This window comes from Ovis aries, chromosome 3 (genome assembly GCF_016772045.2).
Source record: "Ovis aries strain OAR_USU_Benz2616 breed Rambouillet chromosome 3, ARS-UI_Ramb_v3.0, whole genome shotgun sequence".
Taxonomy (NCBI): domain Eukaryota; kingdom Metazoa; phylum Chordata; class Mammalia; order Artiodactyla; family Bovidae; genus Ovis; species Ovis aries.
Window position 1 is genome coordinate 189717992 of NC_056056.1, and position 27272 is coordinate 189745263.

Consider the following 27272-nt stretch of genomic DNA (forward strand, 5'->3'; position numbering starts at 1 on the left):
TTAGTATCAACACCGGGCGCACTTTCTACTCATCTATCTTTTGTGAAAAGTATACATATTAAAACAAAGCTAAGCCCATTGTTAGCTTTGAATACAAAAGGTAACGGGTTATAGCAAGTAAGCTCTCCTGGAAAATATAAGGTTATCCAGTTTCCTTGAAATAATCATTGAAATTTCAAAAACTGAAGAAACACAGCAGAGATATGAACACTGATCAAAAGAACATATAATAGACATTGAGTGAAAAAGGCTGCAGTCACCCAATTCATGTTGGAAACTCCATGATTAACAGCATTGTTGGTTCATAGACCAGTGACTTGAGCTACTGTAACAATTTGGCAAATGATTGACCACATTCCATGTTGTTAGAAAGTCATTAAAATTTTACTTAGCTGATTACATAGTAATTATACAGAAACTGTGGTCTGGAAGAACTATTACTAATAAGCACTGAGAATATAATAGGAAACAATACAAGTAGAAGCAAATATGATTATTTATATACTAAAAGTGCTGGTAGCATTTCCTCTGTTTCAGTTCAGTTCAGTCGCTCAGTCGTGTCCAACTCTTTGCAACCCCGAGAATTGCAGCATGCCAGGCCTCCCTGTCCATCACCAACTCCCGGAGTTCACTCAGACTCACGTCCATCGAGTCGGTGATGCCATCCAGCCATCTCATCCTCTGTCGTCCCCTTCTCCTCCTGCCCCCAATCCCTCCCAGCATCAGAGTCTTTTCCAGTGAGTCAACTCTTCGCATGAGGTGGCCAAAGTACTGGAGTTTCAGCTTTAGCATCATTCCTTCCAAAAGAAATCCCAGGGCTGATCTCCTTCAGAATGGACTGCTTGGATCTCCTTGCAGTCCAAGGGACTAAGGGGGTTAAATGAAAATCTTCAGAAATTATGTGAAACTCATCAAGAAAACCAAGTCAAATATTAACATGTTGCTAGTCTGAAGGCAAAAGGAGAAGGGTGTGGCAGAGGATGAGATGGTTAGATAGCATCACTGACTCAGTGAGCATGAATTTGAGCTAACTCCAGGAAATAGTGGAGGACAGAGGAGCCTGGTGTGCTACATTCCATGGGGTTGCAAAGAGTCGGACATGAGTTAGTGACTGGACAGGCACACACAGTCTGTAAGGGGCTCCAGGTTAGAGCAGATTGTTTACTGCTGTTGTCATGCCCACTGTTCCCTTAGGTAGAGGCTTCAATAAACAGCTGGCTTCAGGTCACATGCTTCTTTTAAAAAAATAACGTAGAAGCGAAACAGGTTAAGATGAAAATACCCCATTATGCATGTGTGATTATTCTCAAAGACTTTTCTATATACATGCGAACATATCAGGGCCAGGACTAGGCTAGGCAAGTGAGGCATCTAGGGTGTATAATTTACACAGATACAAAGAGTCGTGTGCCGTAGGCATCTCAGTCACTTCCTCCTGGTCCTGAATATATGTATTCCATCCTCCTGCAAATATATGTATGCAATTTTGTACAAATTTACAAATAATAGACTTAAAATGGGATCATAGTGTATGTGCATAACTTGCTTGATTCAGTCAACAGTATATGCCGAGCACCCTTCCTTGTGAATAAATATAGACCTGTATCATTCATTCAAATATCTGCATAATATGTTGTAATTTGAATGTACTACAATGTATTCAATTCCCCCTCTGTTGATGGATGCTTAGATCACTTCCAGTTTTGGAGTACTGCTCATCATATTGCAATTTTATATATACATGCAGTTTTGTGTATTTGTATACTTTGACTGAACAGATTATTGTCAGGAATACAGTTGTACTTTCGACTAATGTTCACATTTTAAAGGTTGATGAGTACTGACAACTTTCCCTCTAAACTGCAGCAATGTCAAATCAAACTTTCGAAGATGGTGGAAATGTTCTCTACATAGTCCAAATATGGTAGCCACTAGCTACATGAGGTCACTGGGCACTTGGAATATTGCTAATGATACTGAAGAACTGAATTGTAGTTTTATTCCATTTTAAATCTAAAATTTTTAATTGACTGTCTGGCTTTCTTGGCTTGTGATCATTGGTTAGGGCGTCTGTAAAAACATTGAAGGTAGCTGTGAACAAGCTGACTTTCCATGTTCTGAGCTTTAATTAGAATCCTTCATGTGCCTCACCATATTGTGACATTTGTTGTTGGTTTCTGTTAGATGGCTTTCATCAGAGTAACAGAGACAGCTAGTGTGCTAATCCCAAAGAGATTCTGTGACCTCTTACTATGGATGCTGGAAGAGCCAGTTACTTCCTCTGTTAAGGGGAAGTCTATGGACATGTTAAGAGAGAGAACATTTGAATCCTCTTAAGCAGGGGTCCCCAGCCCCTGGTCTATGGCCTGTTAGGAAGAGGGCTGCATGGCAGAAGGTAAGTGGCAGGCGAGTGTGAAGCGTCATCTTTTGCTCCCCATAGCTCACATTACCGTCTGAACCATCCCCCACCCTCACAATCCATTGAAAAATTGTCTTCCATGAAACCAGTCCCTGATGCCTAAAAGGTTGGAGACCACTGCTCTTAACAGTTAGGTGTCAGTGCATATGTGAGTGCAGAGCTAGTTAACAATTCTCCTTTTCCTGCATCCAATCTTAAATCTGTGGCAGCCTTTCTGATAATAAGCAACCAGCATGAAATGAAGAACTGACAGCTAAGCATGGTCAGAATACAAGGATGGAATGAGATGAGTCCCAGGTTATAGTTTTTACTCACTAACTCAGTTCTGAGACTGCCTGCTTATGAAATTCGTATAAAATAAATCCAAAAAATTATTATAGCTTAAACCGCGATGGGGCTTCCCTTGTGGCTCACCTGGTAAAGAATCTGCCCACAATTCCGGAGACCTGGGTTCAATCCCTCGGTTGGGAAGATCCCCTGGAGAAGGGAAAGGCTACCCACTCCAGTATTCTGGCCTGGAGAATTCCATGGACTGTGCAGTCCTAATAGAGTTTTGCCAAGAGAACACACTGGTCATAGCAAACCCTCTTCCAACAACACAAGAGAAGACTGCACATGGACATCACCAGATGGCCAACACTGAAATCAGATTGATTATATTCTTTGCAGCCAAAGATAGAGAAGCTCTATATAGTCAGCAAAAACAAGACTGGGAGCTGACTGTGGCTCAGATCATGAGCTCCTTATTGCCAAATTCAGACTTAAATTGAAGAAAGGGAAAACCACTAGACCATTCAGGTATGACTTAAATCAAATCCCCTATGATTATACAGTGGAAGTGAGAAATAGATTTAAGGGACTAGATCTGATAGACAGAGTGCCTGATGAACTATGGATGAAGTTCGTGACATTGTACAGGAGACAGGGATCAAAACCATCCCCATGGGAAAGAAATGCAAAAAAGTAAAATTGCTGTCTGAGGAGGCCTTACAAATAGCTGTGAAAAGAAGAGAAGGGAAAAGCAAAAGGAGACAAGGAAAGATATAAGCATCTGAATGCAGAGTTCCAAAGAATAGCAAGGAGAGATAAGAAAGCCTTCCTCGGTGATCAATGGAAAGAAATAGAGGGAAGCAACAGAATGGGAAAGACTAGAGATAAGGCAATGGCACCCCACTCCCGTACTCTTGCCTAGAAAATCCCATGGATGGAGGAGCCTGGTAGGCTGCAGTCCATAGGGTTGCTTAGAGTTGGAAATGACTGAGCGATTCACTTTCACTTTTCACTTTCATGCATTGGAGAAGGAAATGGCAACCCACTCCAGTGTTCTTGCCTGGAGAATCTCAGGGACGGGGGCTGCCATCTATGGGGTCACACAGAGTTGGACATGACTGAAGTGACTTAGCAGCAGCAGCAGCAGCAGCAGAGATCTCTTTAGAAAATTAGAGATACCAAGGCAACATTTCATGCAAAGATGAGCTCGATAAAGAACAGAAATGGTGTGTACCTAACAGAACCAGAAGATATTAAGAAGAGGTGGCAAGAATACACAGAAGAACTGTACAAAAAAGATCTTCATGACCAGGATAATCAGGATGGTGTGATCACTCACCCAGAGCCAGACATCCTAGAATGTGAAGTCAAGTGGGTCTTAGGAAGCATCACTACGAACAAAGCTAGTGGAAGTGATGGAATTCCAGTTGAGCTATTTCAAATCGTGAAAGAGGATGCTGTGAAAGTGTTGCACTCAGTATGCTAGCAAATTTGAAAAACTCAGCAGTGGCCACAGGACTGGAAAAGGTCAGTTTTCATTCCAATCCCAAAGAAAGGCAATGCCAAAGAATGCTCAAACTACCACACAATTGCACTCATCTCACACTCTAGTAAAGTAATGCTCAAAATTCTCCAAGCCAGGCTTCAGCAATATGTGAACCATGAACTTCCAGATGTTCAAGCTGATTTTCGAAAAGGCAGAGGAACCAGAGGTCAAATTGCCAACATCTGCTTGATCATCGAAAAAGCAAGAGAGTTCCAGAAAAACATCTATTTCTGCTTTGTTGACTATGCCAAAGCCTTTGTGTGGATCACAATAAACTGTGGAAAGTTCTGAAAGAGATGGGAATACCAGACCACCTAACCTGCCTCTTGAGAAATCTGTATGCAAGTCAGGAAGCAACAAGTAGAACTGGTCATGCAACTATCTATATATATAAACTGATTCCAAATTGGGAAAGGAGTATTTCAAGGCTGTATAGTGTCACCCTGTTTATTTAACTTTTATGCAGAGTACATCATGAGAAATGCTGGGCTGGATGAAAAGATTTCCAGGAGAAATATCAATAACTGCAGATATGCAGATGACACCACCCTTATGGCTTAAAGTGAAGAACTAAAGAGCCTCTTGATGAAAGTGAAAGAGGAGAGTGAAAAAGTTGGTTTAAAACTCAACATTCGGAAAACTAAGATCATGGCATCTGGTCCCATCACTTCATGGCAAATTGACGGGGAAACAGTGGCTGACTTTACTTTGGGGGGCTCCAAAATCACTGCGGATGGTGACTACACCCATGAAACTAAAAGAGGCTTACTCCTTGGAAGAAAAGTTATGACCAACCCAGACAGCAAATTAAAAAGCAGAGACATTACTTTGCCAACAAAGGTCCATCTTTTCAAAGCTATGGTTATTCCAGTGGTCATGTATGGATGTGAGAGTTGGACTGTAAAGAAAGCTGAGCACTGAAGAATTGATGCTTTTGAAGTGTGGTGTTGGAGGAAACTCTTGAGAGTCCCTTGAATTGCAGGGAGATCCAAGTAGTCTACCCTAAAGGAAATCAGTCCTGGGTGTTCATTGGAAGGACTGATGTTGAAGCTGAAACTCCAGTACTTTGGCTACCTGATGTGAAGAGCTGACTCATTTGAAAAGACCCTGATGCTGGGAAAGATTGAGGGCAGGAGGAGAAGGGGACGACAGAGGATGAGATGGTTGGATGGCATCACCGACTCGATGGACATGAGTTTGGGTAAGCTCTGGGAGTTGTGATGGACAGGGAGGCCTGGCGTGCTGTGGTTCATGGGGTCACAATGAGTCAGACACAACTGAGTGACTCAACTGACTGATTGGAGCCATCATTCATAGTGTTTTCTGTTCCTGTCCACTGGAGTATTCTTTTTTAAAAAAATATTTGTTTTGGCTGCCTCAGGTCTTACTTGCAGCACAAGGGCTCAGTAGTTGACCCGCATGGGCTTTAGCTGCCCTGTAGCATATGAGATCTTTGTTCCCCAACCAGGGAAGTCCCTGGAGCATTCTTAACCAAGACTTCAAGTTAAGAACAACTTTTTTTTTTTCAATCCCTAATTTTATAAGTATTATTAAAACCAGAAATGAGGGGACTTCCCTGGTGGTCCAGTGGCTAAGACTCCACTCCCAATGCAGGGGCCCCATGTTTGATCCATAGTGACCACATCAATTTTCATTCCTAACAACAGTGCGTGAGAGGTGTGTGAGAAATGCGTTTCCTCTCCATCTTTCACCAACACTTGTTTCTTGTCTTCAATAGCCACCATGATAGGTGTGAGGTGGTATCTCATTTTGATTTTCATTCCCCTAATGTTTAGTGACACTGAGTACATTTTCATGTGTCTTTTGGCCATTGGTATATTTTCTTTGGAAAAATGTTTCTTCAAATCCTGTGCTCATTTTTTTGTGACTCTGTTGGATCTTAGTTGTGGCACACACACTGTCTAGCTGTAACCTGTGGGCTTAGTTGCCCTGCAGCATGTGGGATCTTAGTTACCTGACCAGGGATTGAACCCATGTCCCCTGCATTGGAAGATGGATTCCCAACCACTGGATCACCAGGAAAGTCCCTGTGACCATTTAAAAATCAGATTTTTTTTTCTTTGAATATTGAGGTGTATGAGCCCTCTGTATATTTTGGATATCAGTCCCTTAGTGGATACATCATTTGCAAATATTCTCTTGTTTGGTAGATTGCCTTTTATTTTGTTGCTTGTTTCTTTCCTGATGTGAAAGCTTTTAGTTTGATGTAGTTCATTTTCTTAGTTTTGCTTTTGTTTCCCTTGCCTGCAGAGACCTAAAAAAATTAAAAAATTGCTAAGTCCAGTGTCAGAGAGATTACTACCTACATTTGCTAGTTTTGTGATTTCAGGTCTAACATTTCACTCTTAAATCTGTTTTGAGTTTATTTTGTATGTGGTGTAAGAATGAAATCCAGTTTCATTTTTTTGCACATAGCTGTCCAGTTTTCTCAACATCATTTGTTGAAGAGACTGTCTTTTTCCCCAGTGGGTATTCTTAGCTCCTTTGTCACAAATGAATTGACCATATAAGTGTGGATTCATTTCTGAGCTCTCTGTTCTGTTCCATTGATCCGTGTGTCTGTTTTTGTGCCAGTATCATAATGTGTTGATGATGGTAACTTTGTATTATAGTTCATGCTGCCTAACCAAGTGTTAACTTAATTCTCAGCATGGTGAGGAATTTACCTGGTGTGCTAGTTTAGAAAGATGATGTTAGTGTATATTTGTGATAATATTAAAATTACTGTAGATCAAGAAAAACTACATTGATTTTATTTAAAATTTTTAAAGTTTATGTTGGCATATAGTTGATTAACAATGTTGTGTTAGTTTCAAGTGTAAAGCAAAGTGATTCAGTTATACACATACCTGTGTCTATTCTTTTTCAAATTCTTTTCCCATCTAGGTTATCACAGAATATTGAACAGAGTTCCCTGTGCTATATGGCAAGTCCTTGTTGATTATTTTGAAAATAGCAGTGTGTACATGTCAACCCCAAACTCTTAATCTATCCCTTTTGCCCACCCTTCATCCCTGGAAACCACAAGTTCATTCTCTAAATCTGTGAGTCTATTTCTGTTTTGTAAATAAGTTCATTTGCATCATTGTTTTTTAGATTCGACATTAAGTGAGATCATATGATATTTGTCTTTCTCTGTCTGACTTATTTCACTTAGTATGATAATCTCCAGGTGTTGCCACAAATGGCCTTGTTTTACTCTTTTTAATGGCTGAGTAGCAGTCCATTATATGTATCACGTCTTCTTTATCCATGTATCTGTTGATGGACATTCAGGTTGCTTCCATGTCGTGGCTACTATAAACAGTGCTACAGTGAACACTGGGATGTATGTGTCCTTTAGAAGCATGGTTTTTCCTGGATATTGCCCAGGAGTGGGATTGCTGGATCATGTGGTAGCTCTATTTTTTTGTTTCTTTAGTAACCTCCATGGAGAAGGCAATGGCACCCCACTCCAGTACTCTTGCCTGGAAAACCCCATGGACGGAGGAGCCTGGTGCACTGCAGTCCATGGGGTCACTGAGGGTTGGACATGACTGAGTGCCTTCACTTTCACTTTTCACTTTCATGCATTGGAGAAGGAAATGACAACCCACCCCAGTGTTCTTGCCTGGAGAATCCCAGGGAGGGGGAGCCTGGTGGGCTGCTACCTATGGGGTCACACAGAGTTGGACACGACTGAAGTGACTTAGCAGCAGCAGAAGGAACCTCCATAGTGTTCTCCATAGTGGTTGTACCAACTTATATTCCCACCAACAGTGAAGGAGGGAGGATAAACTGCATTTTGAGACACCTCTTGCTTATAACGGCATAGAAACCAATCAGTATGATCTTGTGATTCCAGCAAAAAGAGGTTTGGAGTATCATGAAGTCATGAGGATGCAGGATGCAAAGAGCTGGGGCAGGCAGGGGTGAAGGTGATGCCTCCAGGACCTTTCTCAGCTATCTAGATCCCACCAATATTTGAAAACGAGAGGAGATCAGTGAAGAAAGTGATGATTTACAGGGTAATGGAATTATACTGTCATCGTTCTTCAGATCAAGTTCATAAAGCAAATGCAGGCAGGCATAGTTTCTGTGGTTGCTACCACTTGATTTGAAAGACATTTATTGAGAGAGTTGTTTTGCCATAGAAAGAGCAAGAGATAATTTCTTAAAGGTTAAGACCGTATTTCTCCCTAATACAAATTGTATACCATAGTCTTTTACAACTGCAAAAAAGTTACTTTAGAAGGATGGTGAGTTGCTTAGATTTATTTTTGCTTCTAAAGTTACAGTGATGCATTAACTTTAATTAAAAGGGAACTTCAAAAGTATTCTTTTATTCTATCTTGTCTCCCTTGTCTATAGATCTATAATATACTCAGTCTTCATGTATAGTCTGTACTAGTTCAGACTCAAGATAGATTGCTTCCACTGTACTCCTTAGAATATTCTGTGTCAGAGACAGCAAATTAATGTGTATGTTATTTTCTTCACTTCATCTGTATTTAAAGTCTCATCAAATTTTTGTCTTCATCTTAGTTATATTGAATAAAAACATAATCAAACAAAGGCAGGCACTAAATCCCTAATGGTTACTGTTTGCTTTTTATTTTTTAACAGAAGTAGTCACAATCAAATCAGAATCAGAACATAAGTCTGTCTCCCATAGATGTCTTAGCAGTATCTATAGCTTTTCAAACTATATATATCAAAGTAAATAGTCTTGGAATTTTTTTTTAACATATCCAAGGAATCTGAAGAATTTCTTTACCTTAAGCAATTGGAACAAATGGGAGTTTGTAGGCTTTTTGGCTGGGATTTTCTCAGTGGCCTCAAGGAAGATCTTTCTCATCCATCCTTCTGTAATTAAATGTCAGGCATTTAGAGAGATGAGGAGCAGGCTGTCCACTCAGAGGCACCATCTCGCCAATCAGGAAGAGCTCCCAAGTTAAGGATCTCCGAGATTCCATACCAACAACAATAGAAAAGAAGTTGGTGCTGCAGGGGGATCTGGATGTAGTCAGAAAGGCAGGAAGATGCCCACAAATGAAAAGTAAGTCTGTAATTTCTAACACATGCTCTGGCATATCTTCTTTGAAGGATTTTAAATGCTATTCAAGTTCCCTCAACTGCTTTCCTCCTCCAAGGTTGAATCACTGCTAACATGTACTAAAGGAAAGTGGATTCTTTCTCTTGGTCTTAAGAACAATTGTTAAGTTTTTGCTCAGTCTCAGTGAAAATGGTAATCATCCTAGTGGAGGAATTAGATGATTTAAATAATTTGGGGGAAGTTGAGCTTTGTTTTGTGGTCCTGCTCTCTTCCACTTACTATTTGATCTCAATCACTTTTTAAGTCTCTGTCCACCTGTTTCCTGATCTACAAAAGTGAGATAATAACAGTACCCCAAAGTATGGGAGAATTGTTCCATATTGACATAAGCATTGTTAAATATATATGCTGGAGTAGCCTTTCTACCTGGTGACTTTCAAGGATAAAATCTTGGTCTGATAGGTGAAGGACAGGGACATCAACATTGGGCGTTACTTTTGCACATGGGATTTGAGTTGGCAGTTAAGAAAAATGAGAATATGGTCCTGACCTTACACATTAAATTTTATCTATGTGCATAAAATATGCAAAGTTGTTTTCAGCTTTGAAAACTTATTGAGGCACGTACTTTGTGTACTTTTAATGCATGTTATCTATCAATAAAAAGTTAGAACAAAAATAAACAATTACTATGGTGATCCTACAGTGTGGAGTATGAAAAAATGAAGACATTTATAGCCCAGCTGAAATTAGAATTCATATCTTCCCTTTTTTGGAACCACTACACTAAAAATAAAGTAAAAATCATCATAAATCACTACTAACCTGGTACCCTTTATAAAATCGGAATTGGTTCCCAAACTGGATGAAAAGATGAGCCTATTTATAGGACAACCAAAAGAAATGACTTACACTGTGTCTACACTATTTGAACATGACCTCCTAGAAAGTTTCAAGAAAACAAGTCTTCAGAGGAGTTTGCTAAATTAATCTGGGACCCACCAAAAGCAGGAGAGAGTTTTTCTTCTCACTCTAGCGGAAGAGTTCTGGGACAGAATGGATGACTGTGCTTATCAGATGCCTCTCTCTGAACTTGGCATTGAGTTTAGGGGGGTGAAGCTGTTACCTGGCCTTTGACGTCACAGGGAGTGAGAGCACTGTGACCCACAGTCCCCAAGGCAGCATGTTTTGGGAAGACGGTTTCCTGGAAAGAAGTGAAGATAAGCAGACAGCGTCTACTTTTCTTTAGGTAGCATGTAGAGAAGTTTAGACAGTCTCCTTCCTGATCACAATTTCAAAGTGGAGACCTGAAGAAACCCAGGAACTGATTTAAAGCTAACAGTTGCAATTTAGGCAGGACCAGTGAGGACAATGGCTAAGGGCAAGAGATGTGATAGGACCTGATATCAGGATGTAGTGTCTACAGAAATGACTGACTCGTTGACTGGAGAGGACCTATGAACTACAGGGAAGATCCAGGGTCTGCACCTGATACAGAGATAAGAAGAGAAGTCAGCTGAGGCAGAAGAAAATGATGAGTTCAGTTTTGGACATGATGAGCCATAGAAAAGAATAGTAAGTTGAGAAAACATGAGTAAACCATACAATAAAATTTTTTTAAAAAACCTAGATTCATTTGACAAATCCAAGATTTACTTCATTGAAAACATTTACAAAAGGAAAAGAAAGAATTCAGTAACTGAGTTTCTTCTGGCAAAACAAGGTCATTGTGCAGCCTTCTTTATTTGGGTAACTGAAGCAACTTCGGTTTCTATTGAGAATATCTTTGTTCCACTACATTTTATTATTACTAAGAACACTGCTTTAAAGAATATAATTTTTCTCATTTCAAAGTAATTCATACCTTTTAGGGGCAATTTGAAAAAAGTAAGACAATAAATCATATACACTAATAAATATCTTGACACAGTCCCATGTTTTCAGTTATAAATAACTTTTGTCATTATAAGAAACAGTATTGCAATACTGAAAAAGATCACTAAAGAGCATTTTTTCCTTGCATTTCAGTGCCTTGAGATAGCCACTGATAGTATTTGTGACTATGTTTTTATGCCGTTCACACACACACACACACATATACACATATAGATGCAAATTTATTTAAATAAGGTCCTATCACTTATCCTTTTTTAAATCATCTCTATATTTTTAAAAACTGTTTTATTATTAATGTTTTTTCCATGTCTTCCTTCTTCTCTTATCATTTCTTTATTCTCTCTCCCAAACAACTTATATTAATTGTATATATACACTTAGTAAATCATGTATTGAATATTTTATAAATGTGTATGTTTATGTATGTTTATAATGTATGATATCAAAATTTGGAGGAATCAGTCATTGCTTTGACATTGTTTTTAAAATCTAGGGTCATATTATAGACACTTTTTTTTTCAATTAAGGAGCTTTTCCCCATAAAAATACATTGTGAAAATCCCCCCAAGTCAGTTGCTTTAGGTATCATGTAAGTGTGTTTTAGCTATTTGTGTTTTGTAAGATCTTATATCTCATAGCATACAGCAGGGAATTGAGAATGAATATGTTGATATTATCAATAGTTTGAAGCAAAGCTCTTGAGAACAAAAATATCTGGGCCGAGTAATTGGTCAAAGCTCACTTATGTGAAGCACGGAGTGACTGGACTCAACACTTCATGAGGTTGATAATACTTTTACTCCCATTTCACACATGAAGAAAATAAGGTACACAGACTAAAACATAACTTTTCCAAGAACACAAAACCTGTGCACTGCAAGCCTCTACACGCCAGTCTCGCAGATGCCAACCAAATGGTTGTTTTGTAAAGTAAATGGTAACCATGATAAAATCAACATGCCCTTCTTGTCATGGGGTAATTTATCTTGAGGACTCACACCACAGTCTGTGCCTGGAGCTCTTCATGCTTTTGCCATGGTCTTCTGTGATGAGTAGTGGACATCTGCTTTCACATTCCATCTGCAGAGGACAAGGATGAGACACAATGAGGGTAAGTTATTTGATCCAATGACATACAAGAAGTCAGCAAAGGAAAGAGACCAAAGAAACAGTTCTGTTGATCCCCAGGCTAGAATTCTGCCTCCCAATAAAATCTGAATTCTGGAAAACCCCACGCAGCTTAAGTTTTCTTATAAATGTGAATCTCAGTACTTCTTTAATTTATGGCTTTTAAGGGGTGCTTGGTCTGGAGCTGGTGCATAGCTGGGAAGGCAGAGCCAGGCTGCATCTCTCCTGAGCTGGGTGTGCGATGGTGATCGCCCGCATCGGTCTCGCAGAGAACCTGTTGAAAGGCAGAGCCTGGGTCCACCCCCCTGAATCAGAAATCTGGCTGAGGGAGCCTGGAATTTGCGGGATGGACTCTGTGGTATACACTTTTAATAAACATGCCAGAAACTTTCATATATACAAATATTTGAGAAAAACTGTCCTTCGAATGTCCGTTTGGGGCATCTTGGCTCGGTGGGAAAGGCAGCCATTTACTGCCACTACTGGCTCTTGGGGAATTACTTAAATTCCCATAACAATAAGGTAGGGATAACAGCGCTTATTAACACACAGGATTATTGTTAAAAGTAATGTATGTAAAGATTCTGGCACCCAGGGATTAAATGGCATTCAGCCTAAATTAATCATAGTAAGAGCAAAAGCTTGTTGAAGGTATTCTAGAAACCATCAGTTCAGTTCAGTTGCTCAGCCATGTCTGACTCTGCAACTGCATGGACCACAGCACATCAGGCCTCCATGTCCATCACCAACTCCCGGAGTTTACTCAAACTCATGTCCATTGAGTTGGTGATGCCATCCAACCATCTCATCCTCTGTCATCCCCTTCTCCTCCTGCCCCTAATCCCTCCCAGCATCAGGGTCTTTTCAAATGAGTCAGTTCTTCGCATCAGGTGGCCAAAGTATTGGAGTTTCAGCTTCAGCATCAGTCCTTCCAATGAATCTTCAGGACTGATTTCCTTTAGGATGGACTGGTTGGATCTCCTTGCAGTCGAAGGAACTATGACTCTTCTCCAGCACCACAGTTCAAAAGCATCGATTCTTCAGCACTCAGCTTTCTTTATAGTCCAACTCTTATATTCGTACATGACTACTGGAAAAACCATAGCTTTGACTAGACAGATGACTACTGGAAAAACCATAGCTTTGACTAGACAGACCTTTGTTGACAAAGTAATGTCTCTGCTTTTTAATATGCTGTCTAGGTTGCTGATAACTTTTCTTCCAAGGAGTAAGCATCTTTTAATTTTATGCAGTCAGCATCTGCAGTGATTTTGGAGCCCCTCAAAATAAAGTCAGCCACTGTTTCCCCATCTATTTGTCATGAAGTGATGGGACCAGATGCCATGATCTTAGTTTTCTGAATGTTGAGTTTTAAGCCAACTTGTCACTCTCCTCTTTCACTTTCATCAAGAGGCTCTTTAGTTCTTCTTCACTTTCTGCCATAATGGTGGTGTCATCTGAATATCTGAGGTTATTGATATTTCCCCCGACAATCTTGATTCCAACTTGTTTTCCATCCATTCCAGCATTTCATGTGGTTTTCAGTTGGGAAAGAAATTTTTTAAAAATCAGTTTTATATTTATGTATTTATTCGGCTGTATGGGTTCTTAGGTGTGGCGTGTGAACTCTTAGTTGTGGTCCTTGGGATCTAGTTCCCTAAACAGGAATCAAACCTAGGCCCCCTGCATTGGGAGTGCTATGTCTTAGCCACTGGACCACCAGGGAAGCCCCCAGAAAAGAATTTTGAAGAAAGAAAGTTAGGAACCCAATGATACGCAGTGACTAACCCCTAAAGAAGGTTAGGATTCTCAAACCCCGAGTGAAGCAGCATCACCCCCTCATTCTTTAGGAGCAGATGGATGGGTAATACACCGGGAGGCTGAGCCAGGCAGAGGAGGGCAGTTGTGAAGCATATGCAGATGGGGCGGCACTGTTCAGATAATGGTGATAAAACTATATGGAAGTTAGTGCCAAAAGGTGAAGCAGTGATGCCAAGACAAACTGGAAAACAGCGGGACACATGCAGGCCTCTTGGGAAAAGATTAGGCTGTGCCAAATTAGGAAAAGCAAAACAAACCGCAGAATCTTCATGAATTATAGCTTTGTAAGTGCATGTGATAGGAAAAAAAAATCCATATGTTTTCTCAAAAAGAAGCAAACAAAAAAAAAAGAAATTTAAAAGCAATTCTGATGAATAATGTGAAAATTTTATCAGGAGAGCTTAAGTAGGAGTAAAAGACCTCTCTCTTTGCTTTAGAGATCGTAACTCTGGAAAGAATAAGTAATTGTTTCTTAAGGCCTGTTTCAGTGAGAAGCTGCTCCAGTTGCATAATAACACGATAAAATGCTGGCTTTCATCTAACTTTGTGTAAGTCCTATCTGAATTAGGAATTTTAACAAAAGATCGTTTCCTTTGGTAGTTTCCCTTTGTTATGCAGCTTGCTTTATGTTCTCTTATGCATTGTTCCTTTCTGAAAAAACCAAGGTAATCAAATCCTGGAATGAAGATATGAACAGTTATCATTTCTGAGTGCTTGGGCTTAAACTAAACCTAAGCTTAGTTAACTTAGGCTGGGCACTTGAAGTGAAGTGAAGTCGTGCAGTCGTGTCCGACTCTTTGCGACCCCGTGGACTGTAGCCCACCAGGCTCCTCCGTCCATGGGATTCTCCAGGCAAGAGTACTGGAGTGGGTTGCCATTTCCTTCTCCAGGGGATCTTCCCAGCCCAGGGACTGAACCCGGGTCTCCCGCATTGCAGGCAGACGCTTTAACCTTAGGCTGGGTACTTAGTTAAGTCCTAATGGTAAATGTTTTTATGATGCCCATTTTAGTTACAAGGAAATAAAGTAGCTGGCAAAATTTTTAACCAAGCTGGTAGGGTCTGAGGGGGGATTGGACCCATGCCTCAGACTATGCACTAATTACAGTTTGGAGAGAGAGAAGGATCGTGCTTGTTGTTTGATGTGAAGAATTTGGGAGGGAAGGTCTTGATTCCTTCAGTGACTGGAGAAACACTGCTTGTGTTAGATTCTATGTCCACTCTGGTATTTGCCCTGCTTTCTATTCCTGAAATCATCCCCTCAGAGGCCCAAAGGGTTGCATTACAGCAATGAATGAACCATCTGTCACTGAATGTTTTGGCTACAAAGCTTTATTTTGGATCCAGTAGGTGAGAGGAAGATCTGACAGGGCTTCTGCAGGGTGAAGTCCAGGGCAAAGGTCTGGTAATGACTGCTGGTGAACGAAACCCTTCACTTCCACCCCCCAAAGGGCTTCCACCTGCCTGCTCTCCAAGTTTATTTTGATGATCTTGGAAATATTAGCAGGAAATGATTCTGGCTACTGTCATACTGCTTCACTTTTGTTATCTGGAATGAAGGAGAACTTCCCTGATGATGTAGATGGAAAAGAAACAAAGCATTTTAATGATTTTCAAGATGAAAATCATTTAAATCATAAGATGATTTTCAGCCTGTGGCCAAGAATACTTTGAATATTCTTTATTTTTTTTAAATTAAAAGATCATGCTTTCATGTAGATTCCCAAAATTTATTTGTGAAGCAAAGTTTTCTGCTTTGGCAAAGATGCCACACTAAACAAAAAAGCATGGACTTTCAGAAGCCCGTATTTCAGTTTAGGAAATCAAGATAGGTAACAGTTTTAAAAAATTGAATGCAGGAAGAAAACTTTATTATACTTGCATGAATATAGCAGTTGCTAATCAAAACCGGTTTTTTTCACTAACCAGAAAAAAAAAAAAAAAGACACTTCCTGATAACTGGCCTCAGAAATGGGCTTGAATCTACAGGAACCAGGGACTGTACTTACCAGCAAACTAGCTACAAACAACTTTTGTTCCAGTCATACAGAAAAAGGCACCTCAGAATTGTTCTATTAACTTCTCAGCTTCTAACAGCGTGGCTGGCAATTGACCAATCATAAACCTGAGCTCATCTTTAATAACCTCTTAGGTTTGGGCATTTGGGCAACATATAGGCATTAAGTTGGTTTAGGATATCTGCCTAGAACACCTCAATACTATGATCACCATCATCCCTGGGCAAGTAATTAATAAGGCACTTTAACACTGGTTGGTACCTTGTTGACCACCTGCAAGGGTGCAGAATCTAAGAGAGATAAGATTGACCCAAACATAAAGGAGACACAAGTTGTTTTAACTGAGCAATTGAATAAAATAAATAATGTGATTGATTTTTATCGTGTGTCAGTGGAAGAACAATGTGCATAGCTTGGTTTCTTTCAGATACTTCCTTGGAGTGTTAACAGTATGCCACTTAAACTTTGAAAAATTTCATGTCTAGAAATTTAGACATGGTTCTCAATATTATTTCTAACTGCTTCTTCCTGTGCTTACAATATGTTTATCTTTCAAGAATATGATAAACCTAACAATATTTTTGTTAATTCTACTTGCTAAGTGTGGCCACTCTGGTGGCTCAGATGGTAAAGAATCTGTCTCCAATGCAGGAGACCTGGGTTTGATCCCTAGGTTGGGAAGATCTCCTGGAGAAGGGAATGGCAATTTACGCCAGTATTCTTGCCTAGAGAAATCCATGGATAGAGGAACCTAGGGGGCTACAGTCCACAGGGTCGCAGAATCCGACATGACTGAACAACTAACACTTTCACTTTCAAGTGTGGTAGACAGAAGCTTAAAGTGGTCCCCCAAGATTCCATGCCCCCCAGTCTCTGCAGCCTGTGAGAGTGGTGTATTGTATGGCAGAGTTAACCTTTAGAAAGAGAGATTATTCAGGTAGATCTAATCTAATTGCAGGAACCCTTAAAAGCAGAGAGCTTTGTCTTGCTGATGGCAGAAGAGGAAAACAATTTCAAGGCAGGAGAAGGATTTCATGTACTAATGTTGGCTCCACAATGGAGGAGTCATGTGATGAGGAATGCAGGCAGTCTCTAGAAGCTGACAGCAGCTAGGGCTAAACAGCCAGCCACGAGATGGAGGCCTCCGCCCTTGGTAACAAGGAGCTGGGTTTTGCCCATGGTCTGAGTGTATTTGTGAACAGAGTCCTCGCTCAAGCATCTGGATAAGAGCTGCACCCAGCTGACACTTTGACTTTGACCTTGTGGGACTCTAAGAAGAGAACCCAGCCAAAATCTTGAGACTTTCACCTTACAGAACTGCATGCTAATAAAAGAATGTTGCTTTGCTTTGCTGCTGCTGCTGCTAAGTCACTTCAGTTGTGTCTGACTCTGTGCAACCCCACAGATGCCCCGTCCCTGGGATTCTCCAGGCAAGAACACTGGAGTGGGTTGCCATTTCCTTTCCAATGCATGAAAGTGAAAAGTGAAAGTGGAGTCGCTCAGTCGTGTCCGACTCTTAGCGACCCCATGGACTGCAGCCTACCAGGCTCCTCCATCCATGGGATTTTCCAGGCAAGAGTACTGGAGTGGGGTGCCATTACTTTGCTAGTTTGTGGCAATTTGTCACCCAGCAGTAGATAAATGTGTTATCTGTTACGTCTAGACAAATGGGACTCCTGGCTGAGTGATGGAATAAATGAACCTCATCTAAGCTTTCATTCTAAATTTCCATGATCCTGTGGCTTCATCCTCCCTGACATTTCTTCATTAGCATTCATTCTACTTAGTTGGGCACAGGAGTATGATTCGGCTTCGGTGTGCAGCTCTCTGACAGCCTGGAATGAATGAGGCTGCACTTAATTGTGAATGAGCTGATGTAGGATTTAGCTGCTGAAGTCAGGTTCACCTGCTCCCCTGTGCAGGGAAATCACCCAGATGGTAAAAATTTGCCTCAACCGTCACTCACTCCTATAAACTTTGATTTTGTTGTGGTTGTGGTTCAGTCGCTCAGTCATATCCGGCTGTTTGCGACCCCATGGACTGCAGAACGCTAGGCTTCCCTGTCCTTCACCATCTCCCAGAGCTTGCTCAAACTCATGTCCATTGAGTCAGTGATGCTATCCAACTATTTTGTCTTCTATCATCCCTTTCTCCTCCTACATTCAGTCTTTCCCAGCATCAGGGTCTTTTCTAATACCAGGATAAAATGTTTAAAAAAAAAAAGCAGATTAATTACAGGTTGTTAAGATTGGGATGCTGCAGATGGGGAAAAAAAAAAACAAAACAATACCTCTCAGTCTTAAAATCATGCAGATTCTCAAAAGGTACCTGAGGTGCAGCACTCACTGCTGTTCCTCTTGGACAGATGTTCTAGAGAGCTTGTGCTGCTTATATATTCATAAGGGAGCTTCCATGGGGTACAAGGGGAGGCAAATCCAGCTAATTCTGGAAGGATGTCCCACCTTCCCTTCAGAACTGGGACTGTAAAGCCTTTTAAAAACATGAACAGAAGCAAAATGACCTGCTTTATGTTTTATCTTCCTTCTCTCCTCGTCCTGAGTATGAACAGAGGCAAGAGTCCAAGCAACTATCTTTGGGCCTGATAAGCTAATGTCAGTGTTACCCTTAAGTGTGCGTGGAAGGACACAACCCCCATCTACTGGCTGAGAACCAAGGTGGAGCAATGAGTTCCAATTCCTTATTTTATCAGAAAATTAGAATCTTCTCATCTCAAAAATAGGGAACCCAATACTTACCTCCTAGGGCTGCCATGAGAATTAAGGGTAAAGTGTGTGGAAAGACTTCAGCACTCTGCCAGGCAGTTGTAAAGGCTCCCCATGGAGCAGCTTTTGTTGTTATTTTCACTTCCTGCTTCTCTGGAAAAGGCACAGCAGTGTGTGCCTGGAGCACATTGTTAATTCCTGGGATGGCTCTTGCAGCTTAACATTTAATTTTTAGCTTCCAGTTAGCAATGGCCAGGCAGCACAAGAATTATAGGGCCCTCTGATGCTGGATGCTGATTAACTTAGTTAAAATGTGCCAAGCACTTTCAAATATAGCACTGATTTAGGAGCTGCATTTAGAAATGATCCTGATAGATGTACGACATTCTGTGCACATAGTTATATCTTTGGGCATACACACCTAGCTGATAATCATCAATTGTAGTATAGGTCTTTATAGAGACTATAAAGCCTTATAGCAGGATTTTGACAGTAACTAATGTCTGTTGTCAGATTTTATAGTTTGTAAAGTGTTCTGTGAGATGAGTGCAATTGTGTGGTAGTTTGAGCATTCTTTGGCATTGCCTTTCTTTGGGATTGGAATGAAAACTGACCTTTTCCAGTCCTGTGGCCACTGCTGAGTTTTCCAAATTTGCTGGCATATTGAGTGTAGCACTTTCACAGCATCATCTTTCAGTATTTGAAATAGCTCAACAGATGTTTAAGCTGGTTTTAGAAAAGGCAGAGGAACCAGAGATCAAATTGCCAGCATCTGCTGAATAATGGAAAAAGCAAGAGAGTTCCAGAAAAACATCTATTTCTACTTTATTGACTATGCCAAAGCCTTTGTGGGGATCACAAGAAACTGTGGAAAATTCTGAAAGAGATGGGAATATCAGACCACCTGACCTGCCTCTTGAGAAACCTATATGCAGGTCAGGAGGCAACAGTTAGAAATGGACATGGAACAACAGACTAGTTCCAAATAGGAAAAGGCTGTATATTGTCACCCTGCTTATTTAACTTATATGCAAAGTACATCATGAGAAACGCTGGGCTGGGTCAAGCACAAGCTGGAATCAAGATTGCTGAGAGAAATATCAATCACCTCAGATAAGCAGATGACACCACCCTTATGGCAGAAAGTGAGGATGAACTCAAAAGCCTCTTGATGAAAGTGAAAGAGGAGAGTGAAAAAGTTGGCTTAAAGTTCAACATTCAGAAAACAAAGATCATGGCATCTGGTCCCATCACTTCATGGGAAATAGATGGGAAACAGTGGAAACAGTGTCAGACTTTATTTTTCTGGGCTCCAGAATCACTGCAGATGGTGACTGCAGCCATGAAATTAAAAGATGCTTACTCCTTGGAAGGAAAGTTATGACCAACCTACATAGCATAATCAAAAGCAGAGACATTACTCTGTCAACAAAGGTCTATCTAGTCAAGGCTATGGAAGGACTGATGCTGAAGCTGAAACTCCACTACTTTGGCCACCTCATGTGAAGAGTTGACTCATTGGAAAAGACTCTGATGCTGGGAGGGATTGGGGGCAGGAGGGAAAGGGGACAACAGAGGATGAGATGGCTGGATGGCATCACTGACTCGATGGACCTGAGTCTGAATGAACTCCAGGAGTTGGTGATGGACAGGGAGGCCTGGCGTGCTACAATTCATGGAGTCGCAAAGAGTCGGACACGGCTGAGCAACTGAACTGAACTGAACTGAAAGTGTTCTGTGCAGTTATTATAATAGTCCTTTAGGTTGCAATAAAGTATCATCATTGTCATTGTTATCTCCATTATACAAATGATGACATTAAGACTGAGGAAGGCACGGTGACCCACCCAAAGTTGTTCTTTAAATTCCTAGGGAATAAGATTGTTATTTTCTCTGTGAATGTCTTTGTGAAGGGCAACTTACTCCAAGAAGTTATTGATACACTCAATTATGGAAAGACAGATTAACTCTTTTATGCCACCAGGAAACCAAATTAGAGATTATCTCTGCATAACACAATGATTTATAACATTCTCAATTGGCTATCAAGACAGGTAAATTAAGAAATTAAAGTTGGAAACCTTCAGTGTATTCGTACCTAAGAATAGAGTTGAAGAATGGGGTGATATTGTATTTGTGATATTTAAAAAGATGGTAGAACCATGCACTACATTTGCTAGGCAGTTCTATTTCTCCCTTTACTTGTTCACAACATAAATTTTGAGAAAAGAAAGATATGTTTTGTCATTTGCTTTCATTTCTAATTGTATATCTGTGGTCATGGAAAAGTAAACTTCTTGTCTGTAAATTCAGAGATTCAAAAAAAATTCTGGAGTTGTAGCCACTTAGAAGCTCATTTATAGCCGCTCTGTAACCTCAGCCTCGTGAAGTCACTTCATACAGATCTGTCTCTGCATCTGCTTTCTTTCCTCTGTCTACATTTTGGAACAGGTGGAATCTTGGTAATAAAACCACTAAAGTCAATGTTACTGTAAACATTGCAGGAAAAGAAGTCACAGACTGACCCTCTGCAGAGTGTGTTTGAGGAACAGGTAATAGCACCCCACTCCAGTACTCTTGCCTGGAAAATCCCATGGACGGAGGAGCCTGGTGGGCTGCAGTCCATGGGGTCGCTAAGCGTCGGACACGACCGAGCGACTTCACTTTCACTTTTCACTTTCATGCACTGGAGAAGGCAATGGCAACCCACTCCAGTGTTCTTGCCTGGAGAATCCCAGGGACGGGGGAGCCTGGTGGGCTGCCGTCTACGGAGTCGCACAGAGTCGGACACGACTGAAGCGATTTAGCAGCAGCAGCAGCAACCTTACCCCATTTCCTTGATGATACTGTTAGGAATGACAGATTGCTTATGTGATCAAGATGTTTGTATTTTGCCCCCCACCAACTAGCCAGCTGTTTCTTTTTTTCCAATAGCTACCCAAGCCTCAGTGCTTAATGTGGTTCCCAAAACACAGGGCCTTGGGCAGTTGCTTGCAATTTGCCGTAGGTTGCTTGGCATTAACACATACATTCTTATTTCTATGACAACAGTATTTCTACATGTATAACTCTGGTGCAGTTTAGAATGATGCTGCAATTTCTAGGGACCTCTGCCTTGAGGTGATGAGATGTAGATCATTTGACAGTAAAATCAAAAGGAATCTATCCCCTGGGGAAAAGCATATGCCTTTTAGATAAGCATGGAAATAACCATCAGCTGGGCTTCCTTGCTGGCTCAGTGGTAAAGAATCCACCTGCAACGCAGAAGACACAAATTGGATGGGTCAGGGAGATTCCCCCCCCCCCCCCCGCCCCGGGGAGGGCATGGCAACCCACTTCAGTATTCTTGCGTGGAAAATCCCACGGACAGAGGAGCCTGGCGGGCTGCTTAGCACGAGCACAACCATCAGTGGGGAGAATCCTTTCCCTTGAGGTTGGGGAAGGATGGGGAATAGTTTCAGAGTATTCTGATTTGCAGGATAAAATGGGTCCACAGAGGAGGCTGTCTCTGGGGTAGGGGAGCTGGGATACATGCAGTGGGGGAGGGTCCTCAGGAAAATAAACTGAGAAGCTGAGCTGTCCGCAGACATTTTGCTCCTTGGTCTCTCCCTCTCACTCAGTTTGTTGTATATTTTGATGATATCAGAGCATGTGAGTTAATGAGGAGTTTTGTTCCCTGTGATGACATAGAGAAATGTATTGTGTACCAGGTATTAGTCTGGGGCTGATGAGGATCAGGGAATCACCTGACCACTGCCAAATATCAGTCAGGAGGAGCAAGTGGCCAGGACTCTCTCTTAAGTGGATGGAAGGGCAGTGGGGTGGGGGGTGGGCTGCCTCAGTGGCTGGTCCAGATCAGTCCACATGGAGCAGGGTGTGAAATGGGATTTTTCCTGTTGCATCACTGGGGGATTAAAGGCACCAAGTACTTCACATTCTGCATTTACAGTGACAGCAGCAGGAGGGCCAGCTACCACCTCCAGGATGGAGAGAGAGGAGGCAGGGCTGAGAAGCAGTAACCAACCACTTTCCCTACTCTCTCCCACCCCCAGCTAAGGCCCCCAAGTTAACATGGTGGGTGGGTGGGGGGGGGACGGGGAGATAAAATGCTGTCTTTAAAAAGGTGCTATGATTGTGCAGAAAAGTTATTCTTTCTGCATATATGCATTATCACCTCTCGAGAGCAGACAGGGAAGGGAAATCCCAAGATCATTGCCAAGAAAGTTTGCAGAGGTGGGCATAGGGGTAGGTGGAATGAGGGTGGGGGTGGATGGGGTGAGGGTGGGGGTGAGTGGAGTGGGGGTGGGGTGGGTGGAGTCGGGGTAGAGAGGGGAGGGGAAGAGGTACCTGAACTCTTCGGCTCTCTCCAACACCTCCTCCCCCCCCCCCCCCCACCCACCCCCCCCCCCCCCGCAGGGAGGAGTAAGAGTAAGGATCTCTCCTTTGAAATTTGAGACCCTTTGGGCCTGCTGAGCTTAGAGCTCTTGGGACCTGGAGAAAGGTCATCAGAGAGAGGCTGGGACGGCAGGTCTCCCAGACATACTGGCGCTTCCACCATCTGGGGTGAGGAGATGTGAGTTGAGTCAGATGTGGCTGGGTTGTTTTCTGAAAGAGGAGTTCTCTGAAGCAAGAGGCTGGGGCGCTGATGACCCGTGGAGGGAGCTGAGAGTGAGTGAGTGGTCTCCTTCCAAATCTAGAAAACTTGCCATGGAAGGGTTGGCCTTGCAGAAAACCCGTGTGTTTCCAGATCAGTGTTTGACTCCCTGACACACAGATGACACCAAAACCAATCATTCTGGGCCAGAGGAAGAGCAGCGACAACAGTCTCACTCAGTCAGGGGTCAAGTACGGAGGCCCATTTCTTCGTTTCCTCGGGACTCTGATGCTGGGGGAGATAGTGTGGCGAAGAGGAGAGCAGGGAGTCCTGTTCAGGTGAGAGACTCCCATGTCCCTGAGGCCCACCACCATCCCCACCACGCACGTTCCTGTACAGAGAGCCCAGCGGGAGCTAAGGAGGCAAAAGGAACAATGCTTGAATCCAGCAATGCTGAGTTTTCCAACAAGTAGTACTGCGTCTTTCTTTCTTTCATTATTTCCTTTTTCCCCCTCGCTTTTCTTTCTTCCCTTCTTTCTTCTCTGGGTCTTCGTTGCTGTGCGCGGCCCCTCTCTAATTGTGGCGAGTGGGGGCTGCTCTCTAGTTATGGTACACGAGCTTCTCGCTGCGGTGGCTTCTCTTGTTGAGGAGCTTGGGCTCTAGAGCCTGCAGGCTTCAGTAGTTGCGATGCACGAATTACGGATGTGGAATCTTTCCAAACCAGGGATCAAACCCCTGTCCCCTGCGTTGGTCGGTGGGCTTCTAACCACTGGACCACCAGGGCAGTCCAATACTGCATCCTAAACACTAGAATTAGACTATTCTAATAAGTAAAATAGCTGAAAACGTTTTTAAGCGAGTTGGTAAGCAAGGGGGAAAGGAGAGTATTGACAGAAATGTTTGGAGGCCATTGCTTATTGGAAGAAATTCTTTGTTTACACACAGAGCAAATGGAGGTTCTTCAGTAAACTGGAGCTGATCTGACTGGGAAGACTCTGGAGCTTAAAGAATACAGTGCATCAGGCAAAGTGAGTGCTTCCTACAAGGAGGGGAAAGAAAGAAAAGAAATAGATGGAGGGAGGAAGGCAGGCAGTATAGCTTTCTTGGCTTCTCCCAAGTGAAGGGCTGTTGAAACTTTAGTAATGAATTTGAGAAGCTGCCCTCAATGGCGTCTGAGTGAAAAGGGTGTTCTTCAATCTGTTGTGCTACGTCTAATCCTTGCCTGATAACCAAAACCAGTGGCTGCTCCCTTTCATAATTGTCATTTAAGTGTCTTTCCTTTGAATTGAACATGCATAGTTTGATGCATAGATTGAACATGCATAGTTCCTTTCATCAGCAAAATCTTTCATTTTTACTCCCCTTCCCTTGCTCTCAGAAATGTCTTCCCTTTGACTTTTTTAAAAAAGTATTTTAACAGGCATTATTTTCTAAGTCTTTCATTTCCCTTCATGCACATAAGTTATCTGTTGATTTCATGCCCTGGATGTAAGAAGCAGTGGCTAAATCAATACTCCTGAATACATTTGCAAGAGAAAAGAATTTTTAAACAAGTTTTCCTAGGCATGAAAATAGATGAACTGGTGGGATAGATTATTCCTCTCATTTCTAGAAAACAGAATAGTTATAGATTCTTTTCACTAAAGCAGAAAGAGTTTATTTCTTGCCATTCTCTATACTGTTTGATGCCAAAAGACTAAGGCAATGTCTGTAGTTATTTGGACAAACTGTTGCCACTGAGATTGCCTACTTTTTTGATTAAAAAAAAAAATACTTTTCCTCTGTTCTTGATCAAGGAAATTTTATCCCACCTCCTACTTCCAACCTGGCTAAATGTAATCATCAAGTTGCCAAAATAAGTGACCTTTAAATTGAGAGTTTTATTGAAATAATCAACAGACGGCTGCTGCCATCCTTGTATGAAGGGTCACAAATACATCACCTTGAATGCTCGAAGGAGCTTTCTGGAACGGTATAAATTTTACTCCCACATGCTTTAGATTTTATAAGAGACCATAACTTCTGGAATTCCTAATAAAGAAGAAAAAGGGTTATTTTTAGTGGATGCTTTTAGAAGAAACAATTCGACATATTCTGCCAGCAGCCTTAGAGGCTGTGCAGGTGCCTTGTAAATACCCAGGTTTAGCTGATGTCAGGAACACATTTATTGCTTTGATACTATTAATAAGACAGACATTTACTATCCGGTATGACTCCATAGGAGAGCTCACATCAAGCACACTTAGATCACAGGATCTAAGAAAAGCTGACTTTGGGGTATACTTGAAAAAACAAAACCATGAGATACACACTGTAGACTGTGGATTAATGACTGTTTATAGATATCAAAGGTTTTTATTTTCTCTGCTCAAGATCTTCTTAAGCAAAATGAAACAAGTCAGTTTATTTGTTTATGGCTGCCCGGGGTCCTTGTTACTGTGTGCAGGCTTTCTTCAGCTGTGGTGCGTGGACTCTAGGGTGCACTGGCTCAGCACTTGCGGAGCACAGGCTTAGCTGCTTTGTGGCATGTGGAATCTTCCTGGACCAGGGATTGAACCCGTGTTCTTTGCATTAGCAAGTGGATTCTTAACCACTAGACCATCAGGAAAGTCCAACAAGTCAGTTTTTGACCTTTATATATGTGTATATATATATATGTGTGTGTATATATATGTGTGTATATATATATATATATACACATATATATATAATCATTTGCAAAGACGTTCACCATGTTTTAAAACTATTGCTTTCTAGATTCCTTTTCCATAGACTTCCCCCCACCCCGACTCGCACTGCTCCCCGCCCCCCCCCCCGCCCCCCCGCCCCCCCGCCCCCTGCCACCCCCCCACACACACACCAGAGCTTCCCTAGTGGCTCAGATGGTAAAAAACCTGCCTGCAATGCAGGAGACCTAGGTTCAATCCTTGGGTCAGGAAGATCTTTTGGAGAAGGGAATGGCAGCCCATTCCAGTATTCTTGCCTGGAGAATTCCATGGACAGAAGAGCCTGGCAGGTTATAGTCCATGGAGTTGCAAAGAGTCTGACACGACTGAGCAACTAATGCTTTCACTTTTCAGTGAAGGTATTTTGCTAAACAACAACTTTAATGAAACATTTGCAGTGAGTCACTAAACTGTTGAAAGGGATTCTTTTTTCTCTTCTTTACTTTTGGGTATTCTGTAAGGGTTTGCTTACTGCTGTCTAATCCTCCTCCAGAAATGTTCACTCTCCAGCCTAATGGTAAGGACTGGGAGAGTAACCTCAGGCCACAGTGCCAGACTTCTTTGCTCCTGACTAAAGAAATTTAAAAAAAAAAAAAACACAACTATGTACCTTTCAGTCATTTTATAACTGAGATCTATACATTTTAAAATTATGTTTAATTTTTTTTTGTTACTAGGAGATAGAAAGTATTGAACATCTTATAAAACAAAATGAGGATTGACTGTAATTGGGTAAATATTTCACAATATGTTTGATGAAATATATTTTAATATTTTAATTACCTTATGAAATAAAGCACACTGAACAGTAAAGAAGGCATGTAAAATTTATAGCCATGGGGTTTTTTCAAAGTATCTTGAAATTTTTGGTAGTCCTGCGAAGCACTCCAATTACGATAAAAAGAATCGGTGTCTCTGACACATTTTCTCAATTGTTCTGAATTCAGAAAAATTGTGGGCTAAAATACCATCTTTTAAAGACAAGTTTCTTTTCATTTTCTTATTTTTAATTGAAGTATAGTTGATTTACAATGTTGTGTTTATTTTTAAAATTTTTGGCCACACCCTGTGACATTC

General features: G+C 41.5%; 1 protein-coding gene across 11 annotated transcripts in view; it reads left to right on the top strand.

Moving 5' to 3' along the window:
• The window catches only part of LMNTD1 (lamin tail domain containing 1), a 507654-nt gene that overhangs the window by 107924 nt on the left and 372458 nt on the right, over nt 1-27272 (top strand). The window contains exon 1 of one of the 11 annotated variants that reach the window (XM_060413309.1): nt 24173-24497. The exons of the other annotated variants lie outside the window; for them this stretch is intronic. The gene's annotated coding sequence lies outside the window, so the exon portion shown is untranslated. Of the gene's footprint in view, nt 1-24172; nt 24498-27272 lie in introns of those variants that run through there. 11 annotated transcript variants of the gene reach the window in all.